A 21,705-nucleotide genomic window follows, 5' to 3' on the forward strand; every position below is an offset into this window, starting at 1 on the left:
TGATATTGCACTTTAAAAGTGAGAAATTAGCATTGATCATTAACTATTTATATATGTGAAAATACCCTGTGACCTCCAAAGGTAAAAACTACTTACATAGCGTCATTTTGAAATCTTTCAGATGGTCTACCAGGTCCACATACTACTTACGTAGTTCTAGACTTGTCACAGAAGATAAAGCAATAATTATTTTTCTTTAACTGTGCATTAATGAGTAAGTAGTATCTGCCATTTGGCTATTTAAATCTAAAATTTACACTTCCCTAATGAGTCCCATTGTTAATGGAAAACCCTGTAAGTTATGCATGTTTTAAATTTATCAGTCAAATATTACTTAGGAAACAAAAATAAACCAAAGATTTTGATATTGTGCAAATTATGTCATCAGGAATTAAATATTTGAAGAAAGCTTAATTTTCTCCATGTCTTCATTCTCCTGTTTTGTGTTTTTTTTTCTCTCTCTCCTGCACCCCCTTACCCTTTCTGCTGGGTTCTTGTTTTGTGAGATTTCAAAATTATTCAAAAATATTTTTTCCTAGCGTGATATGTACGTTTTAGCATGGCTTTATCGTCCTGTTCTTTTTCTTCTATGCTATACACATCAGCAGACATCGAAGAATTACAAGATTAATTATACAACCCAATAAAACATAAAGTTGTATGAAATAAAATCAGAAGAGCGCAAATGGTATTAAATATAAGAAATGGTGGTACGAATGAAATATATATGGTAGCTGCTGAACACAATGAAGATTATTCCCAAAATCTTAAAAACAAACAAGTCAAAAATAAATGTCAGCGCTTCATAGATTATTCCCAGGATAAGTATTGCTGGGTTCTATTTTAAATGGAATATTAATATTGTGCAGAGTTAGTTATATTCCGTTCCTAGGGGGGTATCACCTAAGGTGAGTTATGGAAATATATAGAATAGTACAGCAATATAAAGTATTAAACATTTATTGTGCATAAAAACATATTGCTAACTTTAAAAACTCTATAAACCATAATAACAAAACAAATGTTGATTAAAACAAGTGTCCATTAGCTGCAACAAAGTCAATGATATATTAAAAAAATCTGTGAGGTATATTTCCACCCCTTATATAGCAACAAGGTCCTTATGGCAATTGGAGACTTGTCCGCTTGTGCAAATATGAAGAAAGAAGTGATGGTAATGAACCCCCCTAAAATACTCTTCAATAAACCCCCCTAAAATATTACATAATTGCATTCCTACACTGGTATTCTGGTTATCTCTAGTGAGAAGATTAACTACTTCAAATATGTTCACTCTCTAAATGAAAGGGATTCATCCAACACCTTTTAGATTCCAAGTATTAGCTCTCCTACAAGACACTATGTCTAGGGACATTTGTATTTTTAAAGCCATGATCGATGTGTATGTTTCATATTCATACCATTTTCCTAAAGTGCATACAAAGAAGAAGTCAATCCAAATAGTTGGTTTCTTTTTAGCAAGGCAATGTTATTCATTTCTGTTTCACTGGGGACAAATATAAGATAACATGAGATCAACTTCGTTCTTGATGATGGGTGGCCCGGGATGAATGCCATCAGGTAGGTAATGACAAGAAGTCATGTCCCAGGCATCCAACACAGTGACAGCCATCTCTTTGAAGGCGGCTCTCATTAAAATATCCAGCTGGAGAGACAATCAGTCACTACCATATATTGACTTGTAACCTGTGTTTGCAGACTTGATGAGTACTGTGGTCTGAGGGCTACGGAGAAGTAGAGAGGCAACAGCTTTACGGACCCGACACAACCTTTCCCAATAGACATTAACTGGGTAGGTGGTGAAGTGGGCCCAGAGGGTCATAACTATGATAGTGTTAGGTCCACCACCAATCCCATTTATATGTGCGGCTTCATAGTGCAGGTCTGATACCATTGTCTTGCTTGTCCTCAGGGGTAGTCCATGTGCCCTCCAGTACATTACCAAGCCCGAGTCTTGATCTACTGCTAGTAAGGGTCCTGATTTGTAATTAACATGCAGATCGATCATTTTGAGGGCTAGAGGGACAAAACAGAAACAAATTAGGGCTGATGCATAATTTAATTCTTCTTGTATATTATATAAATATTTTTTATGATAGCTATACATAATTTTTAACTTAACTTCCAGACTCATAGAAACCTAACTTGGATGGCAGAACTTGGATGGCAGATGAGAAAAAGTGTGGCAATTCTTCTATCAACATAAAAGTGGACATTAAAAATTAAAGGTATGTGGGCGGAGCCTAGCAGGGAGACGGACCAGACGCCGTCTCTGACTGCTCCCGTCTCAATCAACCTAAAATCTAAACTTGACAAAGCCATTCAGGGACAAATGTACCAGACCTGAATGGGGGAATAAGTACTGCACCACCCGACGGCCTTCCTGTACACCCCGTACCAGGCTATGCCAAAGTGCAGAGCTGGGGCCTTCCTCACACCAGCATTCTACAGCCTGGAACATATTCTCAGCCGGAACTGCCTAGAAGTCACCGGAGACCATATACAGTGCAGCACCAACCACACAGTCACAGAGATGGGGCATAGATCACAGAAGCCCCAACGGCAGCTGTACAGCCTGAAATAGGTACCATGCTCCAGCAAGATGGCGGCCACGGAAGTTCCAGACACCCCAATACACCCCTGGGCTAATCCTCAGGAGCAAACACCACAAGTTGCCTCACAGCCACAGACCACAACACTGCAGGGGACCCTGCAACCATGCAGGACCTGCAGCAACTACAATATATGCTGCAGAATAAACAAAGTCTCCTGGCTGCAGACTTACCTGCCCTTAAAACGAGCATGCAACAAATCACTGAGAAAGTGGTGAACATAGAGGGGGATGTAAAGGTGATCTGGGGTGAACCTTCCACACTAAAAGAGACTATCCTTCAACTACAGCACATCCAACAAGTCCTCTCAACACAACTGTCAGCACAAGAAGACAAGAACCGATGTAACCACATCAAAATCCAAGGCATACTGGCCTCCGTTGCCAAAGAGGAACTATTGCTCAACTATTGCTCATGCAATCTATACTACCTCCAGTGGTGACAATGAAACTCACCTTTGCGAGGATATACCACCTACCCACATCAACCAAACCTCCTACAGCCCCTGCTGGAGATGTCATCATCCTATGCACCCTACCCGAAGACAAGGGTCACATTATGGCTGTGATAAAGGGTAAGACCCCTCTCAATTTTGAAGAGTCCCAACTGACTTTTTACCAAGACCTTATTAAAGCTACGCTACAGTGGAGGAAGACACTCAGCACCTCAGTGGCCACCTACGTACAGCAGGGGGTGACAAACCTCATCGTCACTTATAAAGTTGCCACACACAAAATCACCTTCAGGAACTGAAGCCCCTGCGCTACCATCAACTCTAGGTCTCTCGAATATGACGACAACCACACCTGGCCAGAACGCCTCCCTGATCTTGAATCCGGCGGCAATTGAGCTGTTCACACCAAGAACCAGACGAGAAGACCCTCTGGCCACTTGACGGGTTTAGAAGGAGAAGTCTCCTATCCCAGCTTGATCAAAGGCTATAGAAAATTATCAGTTCTATTTTTTTTGGTACTTTCTCTTTACTTTTCTACTTCATTGCTGCCGACTACCATATTGACAGTTTGACTCTACTGTTGATACACTGTTATGGACCAGGTCCACTAGCGTAACAACATGAGGTGTAATGTAACACAGTGCGCAAACCCAGTGGCGTACACATGACCCATGGGGCCCCGGTGCGAAAATTGATCCGTGGGCCCCCCCAACCCCCCCGCGCTTACTCTGGCGGGCCGGGGCCGCAACACATTGCGGCGGGCACCTGGTCGCAGGGGTTGCAGGGCTGCGAACCCTGCGACCGCGGTATGTACGCCAGTGCATGCAGATGCACACACACTTAAAGGACCACTACAGACACCCAGATCACATCAGCTCAATGAAGTGGTCTGGGTGTAGAAACATGTTTCACTGAGGGTTAATCCAGCCTCTATTGGCTGTCTCACTGACAGCCGCTAGAGGCGCTTCCGCGATTCTAAGACACTGATCGTCCATAGAAAAGCATTGAGTAATGCTTTCCTATGGGCGGTTTGAATGCGTGCGCGGGTCTTGCCGCGCATGCGCATTCGGAGCTGAGAGGCGGAGGGATCCCCTGCGCCAAGGGAGTCCGGCGCTGGAGAAAGGTAAGTGCTGAAGACACACACACACACTCACGAACAGACGCATACACACTAGCTAACAGACACACACATTTACTGACAGAGACACACTCAGCGACAGACATACATACACACTTACTTACAAAATATACACTCTCACTGACAAACACACACTCACTAACAGACATCAAACAGACTCACTAACACAAACACACTCAGTAACAGACACACACAGTAACACACTCACTGACACTCACTAGCAGACACACACTCAACAGACACACTCACTCACTGACACTAGCAGACACACACACTAACACTAACACACACACTCACACTCACACACACTCACACTAACACACACGTTTTTGTTTTTTTTATTTAATCCCCCCAGCCTCCTTACCTTTTGGAGTGCTGAGGGGATTCCCTGGGGTCCAGTGGTGCTGCTGGGCTCCTGCGGGGGGCGGTCACCCGGCGGACAGTCAGGCTGGGGGGCGCGCGAGGGAGCACTCTCCCCTAAGTGCTTCCTCTTCAGCTCCCTCGCGCGCCGCGTACTGATACCGGCGCCGGAAGATGACGTCATCTTCCGGCTCCGGTATCAGTGCGGTGCGCGAGGGAGCTGAAAAGGAAGCACTTAGGGGAGAGTGCTCCCTCGCGCGCCCGCAGGACCGGCCGTGGGGTGACAGCAGGGCCAGCCTAGGGGGGCCCGGAGGTGGCCGGCTCTAGGGCCCCCCAGGAGAAGAGGCTGGCCAGGTGGCTACATACCGGGTCGCAGGGGCGGCCGGGCCCCCTGGTGGGCCGGGCCCGGTCGCAGCCGCGACCCCTGCGACCCTGGTATGTACGCCACTGCGCAATCCCCTCCCCCCCCCCACAACTCCTGGGTTGTTAAATCGCTCCCCATACGACAAAAAGTATACATCTGAATACCTGACATAAAGCACCCACTCCGGATTACACCACCACTGCCACTACACAACCTAGATAAGGCTATTTACTATCCAACAGACGTAAGTAAACTCACTACTGTCTCCTAATACCGCCTAACCACTCATGCATGTTAAGTTTAAATAATATTTTTTTTGAAAAGTGCTAAGCTGTAACACACAAACTGTTTAAAGACTACTGTATAACACTGTAATGTACATTGATGTGTATGTTAACCCTATATTTTCTAACTCACAGCACGACAAAACAAAGAATAAAAAAAACAACCATTAAAACAGGTGTAACAACATATCTGCATTTGTTTATGATTGTTAGAAATATGTTTTCCTAAATAGGCCAGAAATTACTAAGAAAGATAGAAACAATGAACAGGGACATTATCCTAACATAAAACTTATTGATTAAGAAACACCAAATGACTCATTGGTGGATCATACATCTGAAAAGTTTTTAATAATTGTGGATTAAATTTTGACCCTTAAGGAAATATCTTGGTTTCTAACTACTCTGCGAACTCATATTCTCACGGTTTACTCAACCTTCTCAACCTCTCACTAATCCCATAGATGCCCAGTTAATGTAATTCCATGTCTCTCACTTGGGATAAACTTCTCCAAATATTCAAACCACTGTCGTAGGGTGGAATCACCAAACATGTGTATAACTTTCCCCCGTAAGCAGTCTCTGGCATCGGATGGACGAGGAAAATGTTTCCCCAAACAGACCAGCGAAGTCCAGATGTCTTTATAATAATATCCAGAGGGTTGTGGTGGTTCTTGTCCAGTCTTACAGATGGTGAGGTTTGAGGTCAAGCCTGAGGGACAGTTAGAGAGAGTAGGAATTAGTCACACAGAGAGAGAAATAGAACATAAATGAAATACATGTATTTACATAGCCTGATGTTTGAAAGAGAAAGAAAGTGAAGAGAAAAAATAAGTCAAATAGACACCGGGAAGAAGAATTTGTCCTTTTATCTTTCTTACTGGAGCTTTCATCTCTAACTTGTTCATTTAACCATAATCTCCTTCACCATATTCCACTTCCCATGTCATTCACTTCACGTGCGTGCATGTGTGTATATATATATATATATATATATATATATATATAATTATTATTATATTATTTATAAAATATTTTACCAGGAAGGATACATTGAGATTTCTCTCGTTTTCAAGTATGTCCTGAGTCCACAAAACATTGCATTGATACAATAAAATACAAAAACAATATTAATACACAATATATACAAAATTTAACATAGAACAGGTAAGAAATATATCATCAACCATAACACGTGCACTCTGTTTTGAGGTATGTAGAGAGGAATCTCTCAAGGGATTTTTAAAGGATTTTAGGCCTGGGGAAGATTTGAAAGTGTTCCATAATTGCTCTGTAGGAAAAGGAGGATCGAGCTGCTTTGTTTTTGTATTGAGGTAGACTAAATAAAGTGTTGGTACTATATCGGAGGTTATAGGAGGTGGGAACAGCCGGGGAGAGCGTTCTGCTCAGGTAGGGTGGGAGCTTCCCAGAAAAGCTATTAAACACAAGGCTGGAAAGATGAAGGGTGCGTCTGGATTCCAGCGACATCCAGTTTAGTTCTTTTAGCATGTCACAATGGTGGGTCCTGTAATTACATTGTAGCACAAAGCGTCAGAACGAGTTATATAATGTATTAAGTTTATAAAGGTGGGTTTGCGGTGCAGGTGCATATACTACATCCCCATAATCAATGACTGGCATCAGCATTTGCTGTACAATCTTTTCCTTTACTGTAGGGCTTAGGCAGGATTTGTTTTTGTACAGGGCACCTAGTTTTGGATAAAGTTTAGATGCAAGTTTTTCTATGTGGAGGACAAAAGATAGATTGAGGTCGAACAACATACCCAGGTATTTGAAAGAGGAGTGCGGTCAGTGTGCTATTTGAATTAGTTTTAATGGATAGGTGGGAATTGTGTAATTTGTGTAATTTAGGTACTGTTCCAAAGATCATTGTGTTTTGTCAGTGTTTATGAAGAGTTTGTTTTTTGCAAATGCACTTTTCTACCTCTACGAACTGGTCTTGGAGCACAGACTCAAGCTGCGGTAGAACGGATTTGCTTGCATGAATTACTGTTAGGATCGTATCCTGACAACTATGTTTTAGCTTCATTTATTTATGTTCCTTTAAAAGAAGTTACAGCTCTCCACCACTAGTGGCCTCCCTAGTCACTAGTCACCTCAGTCCTCACCTGCCTAGGACTAATTACAGAACCTACATAAGGCCACACCCGAGAATACCACTGGCCTTTACATTGAAGTTGGTGATTTACCTGAATCGCTTCATATAATGGCTCCTGCGAACCTGCTCCAGATTTACCTTCAAACCTGCTCCTAACACTAGCCTGCTCCACCCTTACCTATACTTCAAACCAGCCTTCCTCTGTAACCAGCCTTCCTCTGTAACCAGCCTTCCACTGTTACGAGCATGCCTCTGTAATCAGCCTGTCACTTTCTTACAACCCTACCTGCCTTTGTTACAACCCTACCTGCCTTTGTTACAACCCTACCTGCCTTTGTTACAACCCTACCTGGAAATTACAGACATTCTTTATTATTTGCAAGTAACCTGTTCTGTGGCAAGTATCCTGTTTTGTGGCATATTACCTAAATTCTTTTTTTTACCTCAAGTTTCATAATATGTCTAAAATCACTAATAAAGTACCTGAAGTCAACCCAGGCATAAGTCTCCTATCTGACCTGCACATGACAGAATTTAAAGGCCTTAAACAGGAGAATTCAGGGTTAACTGATGTTTTGAAGATCTTAGCCGAGTGTTTATTGGAATTATGTAAAGCCATAATAAGTGTGGTTCATTCAAGTTCCAGCAATCCTCCTAAAAGGAAAAACCCAGACAAAAAGACAGTCAAACTCACCTTCCAGGAAAAGCAAGAAAATAGAACCACTAACTAAACTTGAACTGGAAAAGAGACGTCAGGACCTGCACAAGAATATGACAATTACTGTGTCCTCTGCGTACATGTGTACACTTGAGGATTTGCAGACATTAGGCAGATCATTTGTAAATAATGTGAATAGTAGGGGGCCGAGAATGGAACCCTGGGGATCACCGCACGTGACTGGGAGAGGTAGGGAGTCGATGTCAGAAATGGACACATATTGCGATCGATCTGATACATATGATCGAAATCAGGTTAGCGAACAATCACCAATACCTGAGTTTTTTAGTTTGTGCAGTAGAATGTCGTGATCTAGTGTGTCAAGTCCTTAGCAAAATCAAGGAAAATAGCTCCAGTTAGGTCTCCTTGTTCCATGCCAGTTTGGATGTCATTGCAAACTTTTAAGAGGGCAGTTGTAGTGGAGTGATTCTGGCGAAAGCCCGATTGATCAGGGGTCAGATAGTTTGATTGTTGGTAATACTCAGTTTGATTGTTGTGTATGGACATAGTTGTGTATGGACACAATTTTCTAAGATTTTTGATAATACTGGGGGCAATGATATTGGGCGATAGTTAGAAACCAAAGTAGTGTCACCACTTTTATGGATAGGCACTACTCTCGCAGTCTTCCGAAGTTTTGGTATAAATCCAGACACTAAGGATTCATTAATTAGGTTTGTGACAGGTTTAGCAATTGCCGGCGCACTGAGTTTGAACAGCATTTTGGGGATTTGATCAGGTCCAGACTGGTTTTTCATTTTTAGATTATTAAGGATTTTCTTAATGGACACTAATAGGTGCAGGTATAAAATTGAACTTGTCTATATTGGGTCTTTGCAAATTTAGTGGGGCCTGATCCACATTTGTAGTTTTAGGATGAGTGTCATTTATTAGCTTGGCAATCAGGGTGGTGGAGCAACTGACAAAATAACTGTTAAGGGCATGGGGGTTTGGTTGTCCACTTTGACATTGGAGGGTTGGGAGTGGATTGGGGGAGTTTGTACGTTGTTTGAGTTTCCAAACGTTTCTAGGGTTTGAAATGTTATCGTTCAGATTTTCACAGAAGAGAGATATAGAAAAAATCTAAAAGGTTACGAAAGGGGAAATATTTGTGATTGAAAACCCCTTCCACCTGAAGTCTATGGATAGTGAATACAATGTTAAAACAAAGATATGCACACCAGTCAAGACTTGCTTTTCCTACAGGAATTACAAATCTTCAGCGATGTTACTACTGCAAAGGATTCTGGGTGGGCATATTCAAGTTAGTTTAACAAAGAATCAAATTTTTGCCTCATTCCATTTTAAACATATATTAAAATATTAACAATTATATTAGCATCTTACCCATAGTACTGTTGATTGGCTTAACAATGATTGGAGACACTGATCCAGGTATGTTCCGATTAGTAAGAAAAAGAAATAGGATAGGTGGGTTATTTCATAGATTGCAGAAAGGGTCGATTAAGTGTGGTCACAGGACAGCAGTCGAACCGAATCCTCTTCAATACATAGTGATTTACTAGAGCAGACAATTATAGGTTTAATCAAAAGAGACGCGAGTGCTTTACTCCCTTATAATGAGGTCATTGATATGGAATCAATGGTGAAGATAATCTTGCATGGTCATGTGATTCATGATTTGGAGTTCTGCTTATGTTGCCACAAAAATAAAAGAAGAGCTGATAGTATGGAGAACAGAAGATTGATTGCTAAGGGACAATCACTAAATGTTCTTATTGACAGTGAATATTTGAGGGACAACAAAAAGGAGCTGTAAAAAGTTATATTTATATATCATATATTTAATAAATATATCTAACCCATTTTTACTGCTATTCTTTTTCTCACTTCAGCTGTGAAAAAACTGACCGGAAAATGTGCTAATCAGTTTACTAAAATAAATAGACTTCACATTGCGTATTTATTTTGCAGTACAATGATTTTTGCATCCTTTTGGTTTGTATGACTCAGTTTCGAAGTCAAGTTGCCAAATGCACAAAATTCTGCTGTCCCGAAATTTCTTTTTACTCTCCGTCACCTGGCCAAAATGAATTATTCTGCCATGCACTAGTCTATCAGGCAGGACCTGAGTTGATGTGTTCCTATTAATTTGCGTGTGTGATCTTTTATGAGATACCTGCATCACAGTGTGGTCATCCTTGTATTTGATTATTAGAATGCATTCTTACTCACCGACCCATCAGAACATTCTCAGTAGAATTTGTCACTTGTCGATATCCACCCATGGAGTGATAGATCCAAGAGTCGCATGACAGAGTGTTTGGCTTCACGCACTGCCATGTGTCACCACTCACTGGATCCATGTACTTACAGACATTTTTTCCTGACACAACCACATTACACTCCGTTACTTCACTGGATCCATTAAATTGGAAAAACCCACGAAAAAAGACCTGGAACGGAACCAGAACTTTAAATACAAACACTTATGAACTATTCACAGGAAAGAGATTCTAAATTAAATATCATGTGTAGCTTTACTGAAATCAGTTTGCAGTGTATTGGTGTTATGTTTCAGTGAATGTAATTTCCCTTTTAGAGCTATTTCTCATATCTCTGGTAACGACGTGCCTAAACTTATATCCTTTCCTTACCTACACAGACAAAACAGAAACAGAAATATGACCACACTTCAGATGAACTCAATAAATAACACTAGCTCCTAAGCAAAACTATGAACTCCTCACCTAAATAGCTCCAGATTAAGTGTTTCAGAAAAAAATAATTATCAGAGAAAAATAAAATGAAAATTAACTTGTCAATTTTTTGTTAATTTCATCCAAAAAGGAATAGAAAATACTGAATTACCGAAAAAACAAATGGGTTGCAGAAAGAATTTTCGTTTGGTACCATTCGTTAATTTGGTTAATTTGCATTGGGATTGAACAAGCAAGATTCTAAACCAAAAAACACTCAACACTACACAAAAGTGCTATGTGCAGCAAACCAACATGTGAAAAAGAAATAAATACAACTTAACTCGATAACGTGACAGCTTCCCTGGGTAACCTTCCTAGATGGGTACCATATAAATCATTGTGTGTGTGTGTATATATATATATATATATATATATATATATATATATATATATATATATATATAAAAAGGGATACAGCTGTACAACCTAACAATCACATAAAAAATTTAGACTGTGAGATCACATTATAGGTGCCACCCATGATAGCACTCTGTACTAATTAATCCCCTACATACAAATTAATAATATTTTGTTATTTGCAATGATATTTATTGACTTTTATTAAGCCTTTAACGGTGGAAATTAAATCAATTCTAACTTATTAATGGTTTATCATACCAAGGTATGGTACATAACACAAAACGAAATTATGGTTTTCGTCTCATATTTATGCAGTTTGCAAGCTCAAAATAAATTTCTCCATAAATAAAATTTTTACTGTTGTGATAAAGTGTTTTTCTGTAATGTGCTGTATTCATGATTACCCATATTAGATTAAAAAAAATGAAAAATGAGTTTACAATCGATCTAATAGTTTGAGCTCAGATTAAACACCTTTCATAAATCAATGGCAGTCAAGATACCACCTATGATCAATCAGTGGCAATCACCTTTTCTGGATATCTATCTCTTTTGTCTTTCAGTATTGAGATGACCTCACTGGAGTGAATAAGCCGGATGCTGACTTGGGCTTGCCCAGGCCATGGCAGGAGAAACGTTGCTAGGTAGCTCCCATTTCCATAGTCCTTCACAAGTCCAGTTACTCCAGCTTTTTGCTTTGGAGAGTGTAGCTTAGCCAGGAAGAGGTCTCCTCCATAGGACTTTGGGTGAGCAAGATGATCCTTGGCTGTGATGAGAACATCTAACATCTCTCCAACTCTGTAGGTGTCTCGTTTATTCACAAGTTGATATCTACTCTCTTTGGGACTGGTGGAAAGAGTGAAGTTGAGGTTACTGACTGGAGGTGTTGGCCAGTGTAATAGTTTTAAAAGTTCATTAAATTCATTGTCTGTCTCTTGATGGTGAGACTCCACATCATGAGAGAGATTAGATGTTTTTTTATATGTTTTGGGAAGTGGTGGCAGATATTGTTCAGACTCCATTCTCAGCATCCTGTAGGCTAACTGAAAAATAAAATTCAATAGTTGTGGAACACTAAAGGAAAGTGGAATGCAGATACATTACGAGCAGGTTGACATTTCAGATTAGTATACAGCTCAATATTGTTTTGCAGAACATACATCATTTAATTTATGCTTAGAGCATCTGTTTGTTGTGCCAATATTTTACTTATCTCATATTGATTGTTCATTTTATTGTAAAATTTTAACTCTTTCAATAAAAACTATTTGAAAAGAGTATCTGTACCAGGGACACAGCCTAGTAATATGTTTCCTTTATTTTTTGATTCAAAAGCATCTTTGTAGGCCTACAGGGAGAGAATGCACACCATCACAAAGATGTATCATGACGTATTATTCAGCATCATTAGTTAATGATGGGCATTGCAATACTGTGTTTTTTATGAACACACATTTGTCGTTTTAATATTTTCAAAACTCTTCCTCACTTGTCTGGATGTATGGAGTTGTGAGCACAGAAGATTCAAAAAGGACAAGTCTGTATCCCTGGAGTGATATGATGTTTATGGGCAGCCAGAGGTCAGACAAAGGAACAAATTAGACGACAAGAAAAAAGAAAATGACTAAATTAGAATAACGAGAGAGGGCATATGTGCTGGACTGAATATTTAAAGTTTCTTGAGTACGCTGAACTGAATATCCTGAAGTATCTTTGAATCCAGAACTGCTGAACGCTGCTGGAGAAAAGTCTCACTCTGCATCTACCTTTCTAAAGTATAAATGTATGCTGAGCTCATACAGCTTGGCTCTTTCCTCTGCAAAAGTAAATTACTTCAATACCCTCATGACCACACTCTCCCGCAAACCCAAACGACGATTTCAGAATTTTAACTCTCTTCTTCACCCTGTTGCTCCTCCTCCTCCTCCTATCTTACACTTGGTGCTTTACACTATTAAATACTTTAAAGTATAACAATTTCAATATAAAAATATTATATTATTATTAGTTCATTTTATGTCATCACTTTCTTTTATATATTGCATTGTGTGCTATCCATCACTGTGAATTAGTATCAATTTCACATAAGTATGTTTATTATGGTAAACAAGATAATGAAAATTATGGAGAATATTGAGATATCTTAATTATGTCATTCATGATTTGATAAGGGATATGTGATTTACTCGTCTATTAAATTATTGTTAAGTTAGATGATATGTCATTATTTGTAATAAATTCTATTTTGTTACATGTGATCCACTATTGGGTTTGTCATATTATAACAGGATTCAGATCAGCCTCATAATCTCTTTGAAACATAGAATTATAATTACATATTTAAGAATACTTTAATGTCTCTTTGTGAGACTTTTGTCAAATGTTAATTCAAGATTTTTTCTTCTTTGGCCGAGATATATTTTTGCGCTTGCGTTGTGCTACGCGTGCGCATTATCTATGTGCCTTAGTTCATCTATATTTGGGGGCATGCCGTATTGCGCATGCGTGGTACCGCGCATGCGTGTTGTATCTGTACTATGTCACACATGCTCCCTCAAGCGCTATGGTGACTTGATTGAACCCGGTCATGTGATCGAACTCGGTCATGTGACTGGCGTAATTGAACACGTCTGGTACGTCAGATGTGGTCACATGATTGAATCCATGTGATTTTACCCGGAAATGTAAGTACTATGCTTTGCTCTAGTGCTTCCAATTATATTAATTTGTGATTTTTTAATTAAAATAATTTGAAATACCTTGGTTATAATTAAATAATTGAATTGAATAATAATTTAATTCATGTCCTATTGGCTGGGCTAACCTGTGTTTGTTGACATCCCCAATATGTGAGATGATGATTGGAGAGATGATTATGTTTTTATCTATTGATTGATTATGTTATCAATTAATTAGAGTTATTTCACCTATATAATCACTTGTTAAATTGTTTCATACACCTATATATTGTTGGTGATGTATGTGCTTTAGTAGCTTGACAAAGGCCCTAAGGGGTCGAAACATTGCTTGCTAGTTCTTGGGTCCAATAAAACTGCCTTTTTTGGAATTCGTTGGAGTACCTGGATTTTTTCTATATTCGTGTCCTACAGGGACTTCCTCTACCCACACAAAGATGGTGGCGCCCTGAATATAGATCGGGGCAGAAAATGAAGATTAAAAATTGGTAATATGGGGGGCTTAGGGACATTTGGGGGTGACTAAGGGGTCAATTAGATGTAGTGGAGTCGGGAGGGGGGGTTAAAAAAACGGGATTCGGCCATGACAGTGCCGCTTTAACCCCTTAAGGACACATGACATGTGTGACATGTCATGATTCCCTTTTATTCCAGAAGTTTGGTCCTTAAGGGGTTAAAATAAAGTCCTGTTTATCTTGAACAAAGGATATAAGTCTGGGTGCGTTTAATACGAAAGAGGTAAATTATGTTTGAACAAACACATAACACAAATTCCAGGTCGTGTATTAGAATGTGAGTACAATTGCCTCATTCTTTAAGGGAAGTTAAAAACATATAGGCGTATTTAGCATTTATGAGCCCAGTGACGTGACTGCTATTGCACTTTTATCTCTAGCCTATCAGAGTTTGAAAGCTTAAAGGATTACACTATGCATGGAATATTTACAAAACTGTAACAAATACATTATCTATTTTGAGGTGTGTTAGCTACATCATGCTCACCCAGTCTCCACTCCTTCAAAAAATCTTTAAAAACCCACTTCTTCATAAAAGCGTATCAATTAGACTGTTAATAGCGTCCGACTGAATCCTCTTCTGCAACTGTCACTAGTCTAATACTATCCTTACCTTTTTGTGTCATTTTACCCCACTCCCTCTAGCATGTAAGCTCATTGAGCAGGGCCCTCAACCCCTCTGTTCCTGTGTGTCCAACTTGTCTGGTTACAACTACATGTCTGTTCGTCCACCCATTGTAAAGCGCTGCGGAATTTGACGGCGCTCTATAAATATCATAATAATAATAGTAATTATTATTATTATGCTCAATATGTTTATGCAAATATGTATTTTCTTTTCCTCTTATTGCTTGTTTTTTTTAACAATTTTTAAATAATTTATAATTTATCATTTAACATTTTTATATAGTATCAAAAGATCTTTAAAAACTAAATGCAGTTGTTGTTTTTTTAGGTAAATTGTACATATTTGAAACTGTATTTCTGAAAGGTAGAGAATGGAAAATGCTTCGGACCATTCTGACAATCAATGAAATTTTATTTTTTTTTGTACGCTTTTTATGATATATTTAACCTTTGAACATTTATCTGAAATATGCTGTTTATACGAATGCTTATTTGTTTTGTTTAACATGTACAGTGTAAGCAATACTTAATGTCTGTGTCTCGTTACTGAGGATATTAGACTGATCCACCAAGGAAGGTTATTGATTGCTGGATAGCCGTACTATATTTATTCTTTTAAAGAACCAAATGTATTTCTTCAAAGCCTAAAGTTACTCTTTCCATCTTAAGGTCATTAAATAAAACTAGAGGCAGGTTTAAAATATGGTATACAATCTCTTCTGTATAATATGTACAGTTTGTAAATTATGCAACTTTTCTTTTTTCTTAAATCAAGGGTAAAAACAAATAAAGGAATATTTTTACGACAACTTATATTACAAATATTACAAAATAAAATGCATATCTTGTTGATAGCAGTCTCCCTTCAATTATTGATACATATAATGGGAATTTCATTAGTTTAACAAGGTTTCAGTTTTTTAGTGCTGCTGCTGTTGTGGTTAGTTAAAGAATAAACGTATTTGGAGTAAGTAACAATCAGAAGTCCAGGCAAGCATGATTTATTATTATAATGTCATTTGCGGTTTAAGGTTCTTAAGATTAGTTTTTTTTTGTCATTTTGAATGAAATTATTGTTGTGGATACTGGCTTCAGTTTGAGAAAAAAAATTCTTACTAACGTTATCATGTCAATAATTTATGCTACAATAAGAAAGCATTAATATGTTAGGAAAAACAAATATTTGAATATTCAGCTAAACTTAAAACATGGAGATAGATACTATTTAATACTTTTATAAATACAGCTCTTGTAATGAAAAATTAAATACATGTTGCTAAACATTTGTGAAATTAATTAAAAACCAAAGTGAACTGCCCTAATACACAAATATACACATGCCCCTTGTATCAAATTACTTACCCCTGCTATGCTTATCAAAATGCAGAACAGGGTTCCATACATCATCTGAGTCCAACCCATTGTAACTGAATTCACAAGAGCTGTAAATTGTGTAATAAAGGGCACAGGTAGGGATAGAAAAACCTGCTAATCAACTCCACCTACATCAGGATAACAGTATAGCAGTATTTTCTGCATATTATGACTGCTAATATTAATAGATTATACAGTAGGCTCCCCCAGTGGCGTCTCTAGGATTCATTTTTAGGGGGGGGGGACATGGTGGGCCAGGGACAAAAGTAGGGGGGCACATTTAACCCAGCCCTCACCGCAGTTTGACCCCGCCCCTGCCACATGTTCAGCCCCGCCCCCGACACAATGTGTTGTTTTTTAGTTTTTTGAATAATCCCTGGTGGAGAATTCATTATTTTCCACCAAGGATTATTTAAAAAACACACATTTCCCTTGATACAGTCCATACACACACACACAGACTGCTGAGTCCTTACACACACACACACACAAAGACACACAGACTGCTGAGTCCATACACACAGACTGCTGAGTCCATACACACACACACACAGACTGCTGAGTCCATACACACACAGACTGCTGAGTCCATACACACATACAGACTGCTGAGTCCATACACACATACAGACTGCTGAGTCCATACACACACACACACACACACACAGACTGCGGAGTCCATACACACACACATACACACTGCTGAGTCCATACACACACAGACTGCTGAGTCCATACACACATACAGACTACCGAGTCCATACACACACACTGCTGAGTCCATACACACATACAGACTGCTGAGTCCATACACACACACACACACACAGACTGCTGAGTCCATACACACATACAGACTGATGAGTCCATACACACACACTGCTGAGTCCATACACAGACACAGACTGCTGAGTCCATACATACAAACATACAGACTGCTGAGTCCATACACAGACACAGACTGCTGAGTCCATGCACACATACATATAGACTGCTGAGTCCATACATACAAACATACAGACTGCTGAGTCCATACACCCACACATATAGACTGCTGAGTCCATACACACACTGCTGAGTCCATACACAGACACAGACTGCTGAGTCCATACATACATATACAGACTGCTGAGTCCATACACACACATACAGACTGCTGAGTCCATACACACACACTGCTGAATCCATACACACTGCTGAGTCAATACACACACACACAAGCTTCCTCACTTGCAGACACACACAAGCACATTAAGCCTACCTGTCACTGGAGCCTGTTGCTGGTGGTCAGGCAGCCATCTTCCATCCTTTCCAGTAGCAGCATGGGCGGCTGCTTAACGGAAGGGGTGGGGCTTATGTGCGGGAGGTGGGGCTTCGTTTGGGGGCGGGGCCTGTGCCGGGGAAGCTGCTGGGTGCTGAAAACACCCAGCACTGTTCCAGCTGCTCTGTCCTGCATGACAGCCCGAGGGAATAGAATTTAAACACATGGCCAGCAAGTTGCTGGCATTTGGAGGGGGCTGGGGGGGGGCACAGCATGATGTAGGGGGGGCCATGACCCCCTCTGGCCCCCCCCACCCTAGCAACGCCACTGGAATAATGGACATCTGACTTATGGATAGGGTGAAATCAATAAAGAGACAAAAAAACAATGATAAATCATTTATATTTGAAGGCATTCCTGAACACTTTTACGATGTACCGAGGTGGCTTTCAAGCCATAAAACCATAAACCCATCAAACCTTTCAACACTCAATAGAATCATCTAAAGCCTTTAAATTCATACATTAGTAACATATTAACCCACCCTATTATAGAAACAAGATAGCGCAGTTTATTGCAAATTTATATATAAACAAAAGACACACTGACAACAAATAGCATGAATAAATGATATAGCAATCATATAAGGTACAAAGAAACAATAGAATGTCAGTAGAATAACTTTACTACAAAAACAGAAAAGGAACTGCACTCAAATCACACGAGCTTGGTGCTTTGCCGTACCCAGGGCCAGCACCAGCCCAGCAAATTAGACACCAGTTGAAGACTTATGATCCGCACACTGCAATGCTGTAAAGGAAGTTTATTGGAAGAAGTAGTTTATTGAAACATAGCAGTGTTTACTCTGTACCAATAAACTGCCTTTACAGCATTGGGGTGCCGAGATTCAAGTGGTACTTTTAAAATTAATTGTAAGCGCTATATTTTGAAAACCTTAGAATAGGTGATCAATATTAATATGAAATACAAACACTTATATATGCATTCTTATTCCTTAATAAATAAAACCATATAAGCCACAGTGTGTGTAATTTCAAATGATCGTTAAAACTGCTAGAGGGTCCAAAAGTCTTCGGGTAATAGTCTCTTTAGGGCTAACCTTGTCTAGCAGCTATGATCCAGCGTCTGTTGATACACTGTATAACACAGTATTTGTTGTGCCTTAAAGAGATACAAGAAAGGATATCATAACGTAAGACTGTAATTTATTAAAGATAAGAACAAGATACCCTCTCCCCTAAAGGGAACCCTTATATCAGCATGTGGTGGTACTCGTCGCCAAGATACCACAAATAAACATAGTTATATATTCTTTAAATAGTATAGACAAAAAATCTACTGACATTGTCCTTGCGTACATATGGAGTCCTAGAGGCAATAAGTTAATTTTATTTTTAATTGCTTAAATCGTGTGAATGATCTAATAATTTATTCCAAGGGTATAAATATATTATACACATGATTTAAGAAACACTACAGTGTTATGAATACAAACATGTTCCCCCTACCTATGTAGGTGCCCCCCACTGCACTAAAAAAGCAGTTTAACCTATCTTACCTGGTCTTTTTGCTGCAGCTCCACCTCCCTGGCTGAGATCATCAAGATTGAAAATTTCAGCGAATCCCATAGAAGCACAGGAAACTAGTGCACAAGCACAGGCAAATCAATTTGGTCGAACCAAAATATTTCACCACAAGTTTTATACACGCATACATATATCTAGGAAAATGTAGAACAATACTGCAACATTGAAACACTTAAAATAATATACAGTTGCAAGAAAAAGTATGTGAACCCTTTGGAATGATATGGATTTCTGCACAAATTGGTCATAAAATGTGATCTGCTCCTCATCTAAGTCACAACAATAGACAATCACAGTCTGCTTAAACTAATAACACACAAAGAATGAAATGTTGCCATGTTTTTATTGAACACACCATGTAAACATTCACCGTGCAGGTGGAAAAAGTATGTGAACCCTTGGATTTAATAACTGGTTGAACCTCCTTTGGCAGCAATAACTTTAACCAAACATTTCCTGTAGTTGCAGATCAGACTTGCACAACGGTCAGGAGTAATTCTTGACCATTACTCTTTACAGAACTGTTTCAGTTCAGCAATATTCTTGGGATGTCTGGTGTGAATCGCTTTCTTGAGGTCATGCCACAGCATCTCAATCGGGTTGAGGTCAGGACTCTGACTGGGCCACTTCAGAAGGCGTATTTTTTTCTGTTTAAGCCATTCTGTTGTTGATTTACTTTTCTGCTTTGGGTCATTGTCCTGTTGCAACACCCATCTTCTGTTGAGCTTCAGCTGGTAGACAGATGGCCTTAAGTTCTCCTGAAAAATGTCTTGATAAACTTGGGAATTCATTTTTCCTTTGATGATAGCAATCCATCCAGGCCCTGACGCAGCAAAGCAGCCCCAAACCATGATGCCTCCACCACCATACTTCACAGTTTGGATGAGGTTTTGATGTTGGTGTGCTGTGCCTCTTTTTTGCCACACATAGTGTTGTGTGTTTCTTCCAAACAACTCAACTTTGGGTTCATCTGTCTACAGAATATTTTGCCAGTACTGCTGTGGAACATCCAGGTGCTCTTCTGCGAACTGTAAACGTGCAGCAATGTTTTGTTTGGACAGCAGTGGCTTCCTCTGTGGTATCCTCCCATGAAATCCATTATTGTTTAGTGTTTTACGTAGTGTAGATTCACTAACAGGGATGTTAGCATTTGCCAGTGACTTCTGTAAGTCTTTAGCTGACACTCTAGGATTCTTCACCTTCTTCACCTCATTGAGCAGTCAGCGCAGGGCTTTTGCAGTCATCTTTACAGGACGGCCACTCCTAGGGAGAGTAGCAGCAGTGCTGAACTTTCTCCATTTATAGACAATTTGTTTTACCGTGGACTGATGAACAGCAAGGCTTTTGGAGATACTTTTATAACCCTGTCCAGCTTTATGCAAGTCAACAATTCTTAATCGTAGGTCTTCTGAGAGCTCTTGTGCGAGGCATCATTCACATCAGGCAATGCTTCCTGTGAAAAGCAAACCCAGAACCGTTGTGTGTTTTTTTATAGGGCAGGGCAGCTGTAACCAACTCCTCCAATCTCATCTAATTGATTGGACTCCAGTTGGCTGACATCTCACTCCAATTAGCTCTTGGAGATGTCATTAGTCTAGGGGTTCACATACTTTTTCCACCTGCACTGTGAATGTTTACATGGTGTGTTCAATAAAAACATAGGAACATCTCATTCTTTGTGTGTTATTAGTTTAACCAGACTGTGATTGTCTATTGTTGTGACTTAGATGATGATCAGATCACATTTTATGACCAATTTGTGCAGAAATCATATCATTCCAAAGGGTTCACATACTTTTTCTTGCAACTGTATGTTGCTAAGATGACAACAAAATGAAACATGGTTTAACCCCCTCTCCCCAGCTGCTAAAGGCTTAAGAAATGCTTTAGTCACTGGATGGCTGCCCACTTCCTTAAACTAAACTTGACCAAAACTGAAATTCTGGTCTTTCCTCCCTCAAGTGTTGTTACTCCTGTGTCTCCCTCCCTCCAAGTCAACGGTGCTACCATCAGCTCCACCACGCAGGCTCGCTGCCTAGGTGTTCTCTTTGACTCCGTCCTCTCCTTTAAGCCTCATGTTCAATCTATCGCCAAATCCTGTCATTTCCATCTCAAAAACATTGCGCGCATCCGCCCCTACTTAATGCCAGATGCGACTAAGGTGTTGGTCCATTCCACTGTCCTTTCTCGCCTTGACTACTGTAATCCGCTTCTCAGTGGTCTTACGTGCTCCCAACTTGCGCCGTTACAGTCCATAATGAATGCGGCGGCGAGGCTCATCTTCCTGTCCGCCCGCACCTCCCCTGCCTCACCCTTCTGTCAGTCCCTACATTGGCTTCCTATAAAATATAGAGCTCAATTTAAAATTCTGGTTCTTGCTTTCAAATCTCTACATAATGCTGCTCCCACCTATCTATCCTCCCTTATACACACGTATGTCCCGTCTAGGCCCTTATGATCTGCTGAAGACTT

At 39.7% G+C, this 21,705-nt stretch overlaps 1 pseudogene; it reads right to left on the reverse strand.

The window, feature by feature from the left end:
• Positions 1 to 1,219: 1,219 nt before the first annotated feature.
• LOC134601491 (NXPE family member 3-like) lies at positions 1,220 to 16,413 on the reverse strand (annotated as a pseudogene).
• Between the last annotated feature and the right edge of the window lie 5,292 nt (positions 16,414 to 21,705).

This window comes from Pelobates fuscus, chromosome 3, assembly GCF_036172605.1.
Source record: "Pelobates fuscus isolate aPelFus1 chromosome 3, aPelFus1.pri, whole genome shotgun sequence".
Lineage (NCBI taxonomy): Eukaryota > Metazoa > Chordata > Amphibia > Anura > Pelobatidae > Pelobates > Pelobates fuscus.